The 8,028-nt window shown below is 43.8% G+C and overlaps 1 non-coding gene across 1 annotated transcript; it reads left to right on the top strand.

Moving 5' to 3' along the window:
- Nucleotides 1-6,201: 6,201 nt before the first annotated feature.
- LOC113458219 lies at nt 6,202-6,329 on the top strand. The gene has a single exon (XR_003378631.1). It is a non-coding gene; the product is annotated as a small nucleolar RNA SNORA44 (small nucleolar RNA).
- Nucleotides 6,330-8,028: the final 1,699 nt, after the last annotated feature.

The raw sequence follows: 8,028 nt of genomic DNA, 5'->3' as shown, positions 1-8,028 counted from the left end.
ATAGCCTTGACTTGCAGACTGGCTCTGTAGACAAGAATGGCCTCGAACTCACAGACATCCATCTGCCTCTGCCTCCAGGTGCTGGGGTTTACAGGTGTGCACCACCACTGCTTGTTTATTTATTTTTTTATTTAACATGCATGGATATTTTTTTGCTTGTGTGTATGTGCACCACACACATGCAGTACCCTTGGAGTCCAGAAAAGGACACCGTCCCCTTTGAAATCGGAGTTGCAAACAGTTGTGGGCTGTCATGTGGGTGCAGGGATTGAACTTGGAGCCTCTGCAAAATCTGCAAGTGCTTTTAACTGTTGAACCCTCTCTCCAGCCCACATTACTCTCTTGAGGTTAAGTGGGCCATGTGATAACCTCTGTTACAAGTAGAAGGAAGTATTTAAAAGTCAGCGAAAAGTTCTTAAAATCAGTCTTAAATGCCCTGAATATCTCCCAGGCCTGGAATAGATTAGGAGAGAAAAAGACAGGAGTGGGGGGGGTGGGGAGGGCGATGATGACACACATGAAGAAACAAGAAGGAAGGATGAGAAGAGAAAAAGAAATTTTCTGTTGTTTAAAACTGTAAATTTTAGCCTTTTCTGATAACATTGTAGCCGAGGAAAACTCAAGACAACCCAAGTGAACAGGAGTCTCAGGAAAAGCAGGGATAGCTGACTGTCTCAGAAAGCAGAACTGGAAGGTTCTTCAGATTTCTCGTTGTCCATCAGTCCATCTCTATTGCCCCATGCTAGAGTGACTTAGCTCCTCTATCCCAGTCTCTCAGCTGGATCTGCCTACATCAGTTCCCACTTCCAGTTGCTAGGTGACTTTCAGTGCAATTCTATATCCTTATACTTCTGCATCCTTGTAAAGAGATGAAACCTAATTAGCCCCTTTGGACATCCCCTAAAAGTGTTCTTGACACAGATTGCTTCAAAGGCTTAAAGGTTCTTAAATTTTGCTTTTTTTGGGGGGGGATCAGGGATACCTTCTACACAGACCCATTGACAGTAGCCATGAGGCATGGAATATAAAACATGGCTACTAATGCTTCCAGGAATTGGAGACCTCTTCCACCTGACAGAAGCTCTCAATTGGAGCCCGGTGAGACAGGCCTTCTCAAGTGGTACGCATCATATCAGCTTGTCCAGTAAACTAAGATGCAGAGTCTGCAGGTCAGTGATACACAGATAGTCCTCTATCTACTGCTGAGCATACAACTGATTAAACAGATATCTTGGTCTTAACTGGAAAATTGACCAGTGGCTCCTGAGTTGAGTCAATTTTTTTTTTGTTGTTGTTGAGCTAAATAAGAAGAAAACTAGGCACCATGACCCATGGTCAACAGCATAGGCTAGTCTTTTAGATCAACTTCAGCAGGAGCCATTCAATGGTGAGAGTACTTGGGGTGACAATATTCACAAACACAATGATTGATTTACGGCAGTGGAGTACTCATTAAGACTGTTTTGATGTTAAAGCATACATTGCAAACTGTTTCACTTCCCTTTGACATTGGTTAACTACACATGTGAAATAAGAGTGTGGCAGTTGGAATGTAATTGGCCTCCATAATCTCATAAGGAGCGGCACTCTTAGGAGGTGTGGCTTTGTTGGATGGGTTTGGCCTGGTTGAAGGAAGTGTGTCGCTGTGGAGGTGGGCCTTGAGGTTTCCTATGCTCAGGATCCCGCCCAGTGTCCCAGTCGACTTCCTGTTGACTACTGGATGTATCACTCTCAGCTCCAGCACCACATCTGCCTGCACACCACCATCCTCCCCACCAAGATGATAATGGACTGAACTTCTGAACTGTAAGCCACCACCACGGCTAAATGTTTGACTTTATAAGAGTTGTCATGGTCATGATGTCTTTTCATAGCAATAAAAAACCCTGACTAAGTCTAAGAGTTTTCTTTGGCCTTTAGAATAACCATTTTGCTAGCAACAGTCCCAGGAATAATCTCTTCAATGTGTGGTCATCTGTTTGGCCTCCACTTACAGAGTATGTTAATTTACTTTATTCCTAAAGTATTTATCTCCATGTTAAACTCTTCTCTGTAATACTCTGCCTTCTTGATTTCACTTTCTCAGAGACATCTTTTAAGTTTCTTTCTAAGTACCCACTGGCTTCAACCCCTTAACTGTTACGCATCCAGCTGCCAGTCAAAACCTCCACTTGGTCTCTGCTACCTCAGTTTAGGATTAAGAAGAAATAATCTAGTTAAATTACTATAAATTAAACTATCGATCAGAAGAAGCTAAGGAAAATGTAGAATTATGAAAATCATAGATTTCGCTACTCTTCTTGAAATGTCTCAAGTTATCTCAGACTCTTTTGACACTGTCCACAGAGTGGAAAGCTCTGCACTAGTTCCTGACCAGACGTGCTGAGATCTAGAACAGGGATTGTGACTGTTAAAAATAGTGTGTCATAGATTCTCCTGAAACGCGGTGCGTTACTGGGTGGTAGACCATGTAAAAGGAAGGGTGAGGGAGCAGCATGAGTGTTGAGTTTTCACACCAAACTTACCTTCTGCTACTGGAGCTTGGGACTGACCTGTCAGTGCCGAGAGGCAGCAGAATCTTCTAAGATTGGGTTTTATGGGAAGAAGGGGAGCCTTTGAGGGTACCGTCCCCTGAAGGGATTAATGTCGTCCGTTCATATGAGTGTGGATGGTTGTAAGGTAAGGCCACCTGCTTTCTTGTCCTCTTCTTTGCTCGGTTGTTTCTCTTCTGCTTCTCCAACGTGTCATAACTTTGACCCAAAGGGATCCCCAACAGAAGATAAAATGATGATCTTGTATTTTTATTTTCCAAAATATACTAACTTTATAAAAGACCCAACTTCACGTATTTTGTTACAGCAAATATAAATATACTAAGACAGTTTCTATCTTATCACTTATGGCTATATAACCTTGGGCAGAACATTACATGTCTATTTTATGTAAGCAAGGAAAACAATATGTTTTATATAAGATTTTGTAGGTGAAAGTGCCTAACACGCAGTAAGCACTCAGGGCCTGTTAGCCGAATTTGAATCTACTTTCTTTCAAATGCCATTGGATAATTTTAGGGGAAAGACTCTTGTCCTATTAGATAAAGGATTACAGAGTAAAAAGCCAGGTATGTCTGCATACCCTGTAACCTAGCACTCATGAGATGGAGGCAGGAGGATCATCCATTTGAGGCCAACCAGGGCCATGTATTGAGGACGTGTCACACACATAAAAACAAGCATAAGAGAATCCGGATTGGACTGGCCTCTGGGCCTTTTCCACCACTACCAAGGTGATGGTAACTGGTCTTTGTTTCTCCTCAGGTTCGTTTTCTAAATTATTATATTGTTAGTCTCCCACTTTTTTATCAGGCGCTGGCAATGAAAATTTAAACCAGGCGTGGCAGCATCTACAGATTACAGCTCAGTAGTGAGGAAAAGAAATGCAAGCTAATCGTTGCTTGCTTTAGAAGAAGCCAGCTCTTCTAAAGGTGGGTTCCTGATGTCTTCTACAATTTGTAAAGTGCTGTGGACGTGTGAGTGACTTAAAACAACCTTATCAAAAAAAATTTTCCTTTTTAATGTCTCCTTGGCACCAAGACACATCTTATCTTTCTTCTGTTCTTGCTCTCTGCATCTGCTTCCTTCTTTGTTTAGCATGTAGAGAAAGGGAACCTTCAAGCAAGAAACAAGGAGTGTGCATGTAGCATCTGAGTCAAAATTAGTAGGCATAATTTTAGATCTACCTGTTTTTGTGGTGCCTTTGGCTGTGAAATACTTACCTGTCTATAGAAGGCGCAGTTTTCTATGTGAAGCAGCAAGGCAAAGAGGGAAAAACACAGCCCGAGAGATCACAATAAATTTAAATTTTGGCTTTACTAGTTTTCTGGGCAAGTCACTTAACCATACTGAGCTTTGGTTTCCAATAATGATGACATTAATAAGTATATGTGGCTACATGTACTTTAATAAATGTTATTATTTTTAAACCCCCAACTCAGCTCTTAGATAACTGCAAATGCCTTAATAGAAGGGAAACATATATCAGGGGCAGAGTTGACCTGACCACATTAAGCAAGTAGATAGTTATTAAAATTAGCTTGACCCGGGATACCTATTGGATACAAGTAATTCAGATAGCACTGTCAACTCTGAACACCACGGTGGGTACAGGTTGAGCCTCATGGCTGTATAATGTTGAAGCCTAGTTTACAATGTGGAAGAGAAATTTCAAATTCTTTGGGATCAGGTATTGTGCCAAAGTAGGAGATTTCATATCTGACTAGAGTTGACAATAGTGATTTTTGATATTAGTGTCAATATCTGGACCCTTTCGGGTTTAGGAAACTCCATTAACGGATGGATGTAGGACCCACTTCCTACCAATGAAACGCAAGGCCAGTTTCCATATTCCTAGGAATAAGGGAGCATCCCTGTGATCTACTGTAGAAGCCAAGCCGATAAACAATTTATTCTGATAGAAAAGATTATGGCAAAGTGCTCAGGTCAGTGACATCAGTGTCCAGTGCTGTGGGACATTTGTTTACACTGCGTGAAGATGCACCTATGATCTGCCTCACCTGCCTAAGGCATTTGATTGGTTTAATAAAGAGCTGAATGGCCAATAGCTAGACAGGTGGTACTTCCGGGGAGAGAGAGGAACTCAAGGTTAGAGTCTGCTGTGGGAGGAGATGCCGGGAGACAAAGAGGGAGTTGAACATACAGAATGCAGGAGCGGTAAAGAGCCACGTGGCAGGTCATAGATGAATGGAAACAGGTTAATTTAAATTATGAGAGCTAGTTGGGAACAAGCCTAAGTTAAAGGTCAAGCTTTCATATTTAATAATAGGTCTCTGTGTCATTATTGGGAAGCTGGTGGTCCCAAAAGGAAGTCTAACTATAGTTCAGGGTTGCCCAGAAGTGGTAATCATGTCCTGTGAAATACAGAAAATATTAATGATAGTGAACCAGAAAAGCCAGGCATGTTTGGCTGTTCTAATCGCTTGGCCTTCCTTGGTTCTGGTTTATTTCATTTTTCTTTTCCTTTCTCTTGTCTCCTTCCTTTGTTCCTTCCCTTCTTCCTTCCTTCCATTCTCATCCCTTCTTTCTATTCTTCTCCCTTTCTGTGTGTGTCTATCTTCTTTTAGATAGGGTCTCACTTCATAGCCCAGTCTGACTTCAAATTCACAGTCCTCCTGCCCCCTAAATGCTAGGATCATAGTTGAGCATGCTCAGCTCTCTGGCTCGTTTCTTTTAGTTTTTAAAATAGGTATAGTTTTATGTGTGTGAACGTGCATGTCTGGTGCCCAGGGAGACCAGAGGAGGAGCAACAGATGGGCTGCGTACTGCTCTATGGGTGCTGAGGAGCAAACCCGGGCCACCTGCAAGAGCAACAAGTAAACCAGCGAGCCAGCTCCGGAGCTCCTCTGCCTCAACTTCTTGAACCTGCTTCTTGGGACTTCTTATCCATCTTTGGAGCTGTCTATTAGTACACAGTATACCCGTTGTCCATTGAAGAGAAAGTCCATTTCAGCCATCTCTCTCTAACTCTTGACTACATTAGGGCAAATGGAAGAATCCCAGTGTTTGGGCAAAGCTACCACTTTCCCAGGAGGCAGAGGGAGAGAGTTCAGTGACAATGCAGGTGGTCCAGATGGGAACGGATAATAGCTGTTTGTTACTGGGGCCCTCCTACATGAATATACTCCCGAGCCAGAGCTCCTCTCAAGAACCAAGGTCTCAGCTGGTAATGAGAAGGCAGATTCTGCTAAGGAATGCTTCCCTAGGGAATAATCTAAGGCAGCAGAAATGTCCAGACTCCTGATACAGAGGGCAGAACTGAACCAACATAATGATTTCAGGCCACCCCCACCTCCAGGTTTCCTTCAAGGACAGAGTCAGCGAGAGAATCAGAGAGCGGTGCCAGGTTTCATGTCTGCTGACTTGTTTCTGGGATTTATCCACAGCTTGAGCAGCCTTCTCTCCTCTGGGAGGAGGAGGTAGGAATCCTAACTGGGTTCCCGAGGAGTCTTAACTGACTCCAGCCAGGGCTGATGAGACAGTGCTCTCCAGAAGCGGACAGTGGGAGGGAGACGCAAGCTCTGGAACTGGAGACCAGGTCCCTACTTACAGGTAACCTTACACACAGGACAATAGCCAGGAGGGTAGACTCTGGAGGACTGAAGACAGGTAGGGCAGGGAGTATCAGAAGCGTGTGCGAAGAGGTATGAGAGGTGGTAGCCATGGGGTCTCCACTGCATACCAGAGTAACCGGAGAGACTTCGACAGCCCAGGCCAGCACAGTGCCTGCAGCTGCCACTCGACTTTCCTATATATGTAAAACATAAAAAAATAAAGAAAGAAGTATGAGACAAAGGCCGGATGCTCTTAGTTACATGTGTTTATTATGTGTGCTCAAATGTTACATATGCTCATCATATGTGCCCTGTCACATGTACTTAGTTGCTACATGTGCTGATTGCTATGTACTCAATCACGTGTGCTCAGTTGTTTCCAGCACGCTGTTGTAACATGTGCTCAGTTACGTGTGCTCGTTGCCTGTACATACTGCAGTTATAGTGGTGGTGGCTGCAGCGGGATGGGCTGCTTCAGGCTGTTCTCAGAACCTAAACCATCTCTTCTCAGTCACAGTGATGATAAATAATTATCAATTATTTATTATAAGTACGGTATATAGTAACCATGTGTGTTATTTATAATAATAAATACAGTTTTGGCTTCTGATACCATGCCAGGAATGTGCTAGCCTTTAAGAGGCAAATCTCACTGCAATCTAATCAAATGCTTCATATATAACTATGTGTGTGTGTGTGTGTGTGTGTGTGTGTGTAATGTAACCTTTCCAAATAACTGCATACAAAGCAATATATTGAAACAAGCATTTGTCTCAGCTTCATCTTGAGACAGAAGGTGAACACTATAGAAAAGCAAGTTGGGTACCCCTTCATCCCTTTCCGAACTGACACCTGGACGAGGAGCTGTAGCATCAGAGCTTTAGGGAGGCCAGCCCTTCAGGAGGAGATCAGTGGCTTGGGGCGTGGTGATCACATCTGAGGCTATCTCCCCAGCAAACCTGCTCTCCTGGCATGCTTGTCATGCACGGCCCAGCTCTTCCGATCGAGCGGAGAACAGTGTAAGGACATGTGGGATGATGGTGTGGGTGAGTCGCTTTGTCCTGGGAGTCCTTCAGCCTCCGTGCACACTAGGACGGTTGAAGAGCACTTTCTGTTCCCTGCGTGGGATATTTTTAGAGCCTTAGCTGCCTCAAAGTAGAAAATAAAACTCAACAGGATTTTTTAGCTTGTTTTTCATTTCTATGTTTCCTTGGCAGCCGTAATATTATTCATAGTAAATATCTAGGGTAAACCAAGTAGTTCACAGGGAGAAATGATATTTCACACCTCTATTTTGGAATTATGTGCAAAATCTGCCACATGCCTCATGTTGAACATCACATAGTTAAATTGCTAATCGTTTCAGTGTGGTGAACTACAATTAAATTATTAGTCAGTGTCCTACTGCATTGGAATGTTTGATTTCTCAACTCAGAGCAAATGCATAGTAAAGGTCGCTCCTGTACAAGCCTTTTATCACAAAACTATGCAGAGCCGTGAAAACCGGAATAACAACGGCTTCAATCTGAGCGAATGACCAGAGAGCTTAGATCCTCTGTCTGAAGCAACACAACTAAACTTATGGGAATTAGGAGTCTCTAATGGGAGAGTAAAACTAAAAGGCTCCCGCTTTTCAGCGGCTGGGCACTACAATTCGGGGGCCTCCGGCAGATATTAGCCGTGCCTAAAATTTCCCCTTGGGGCTAAAAGCACTGATTCAACCAGATGACAGGCAATAGAGCACCCACCTCCCTTTGCCAGCTGACTGTAGAGGGGACCCCACCTCCCTTTGGCTCTGGCTGCAGTGGGGTACCCCACCTCCCTTTGCCAGCTGACAGCAGAGGGGTACCCCACCTCCCTTTGCCAGCTGACCGCCAGCGGGGTACCCCACCTCCCTTTGC

The sequence above is a fragment of the Microtus ochrogaster genome, unplaced genomic scaffold, assembly GCF_000317375.1.
Source record: "Microtus ochrogaster isolate Prairie Vole_2 unplaced genomic scaffold, MicOch1.0 UNK9, whole genome shotgun sequence".
Taxonomy (NCBI): Eukaryota; Metazoa; Chordata; class Mammalia; order Rodentia; family Cricetidae; genus Microtus; species Microtus ochrogaster.
The sequence above is the reverse complement of the archived record's forward strand: the minus strand, read 5'-3'. Positions and strand labels throughout refer to the sequence as shown.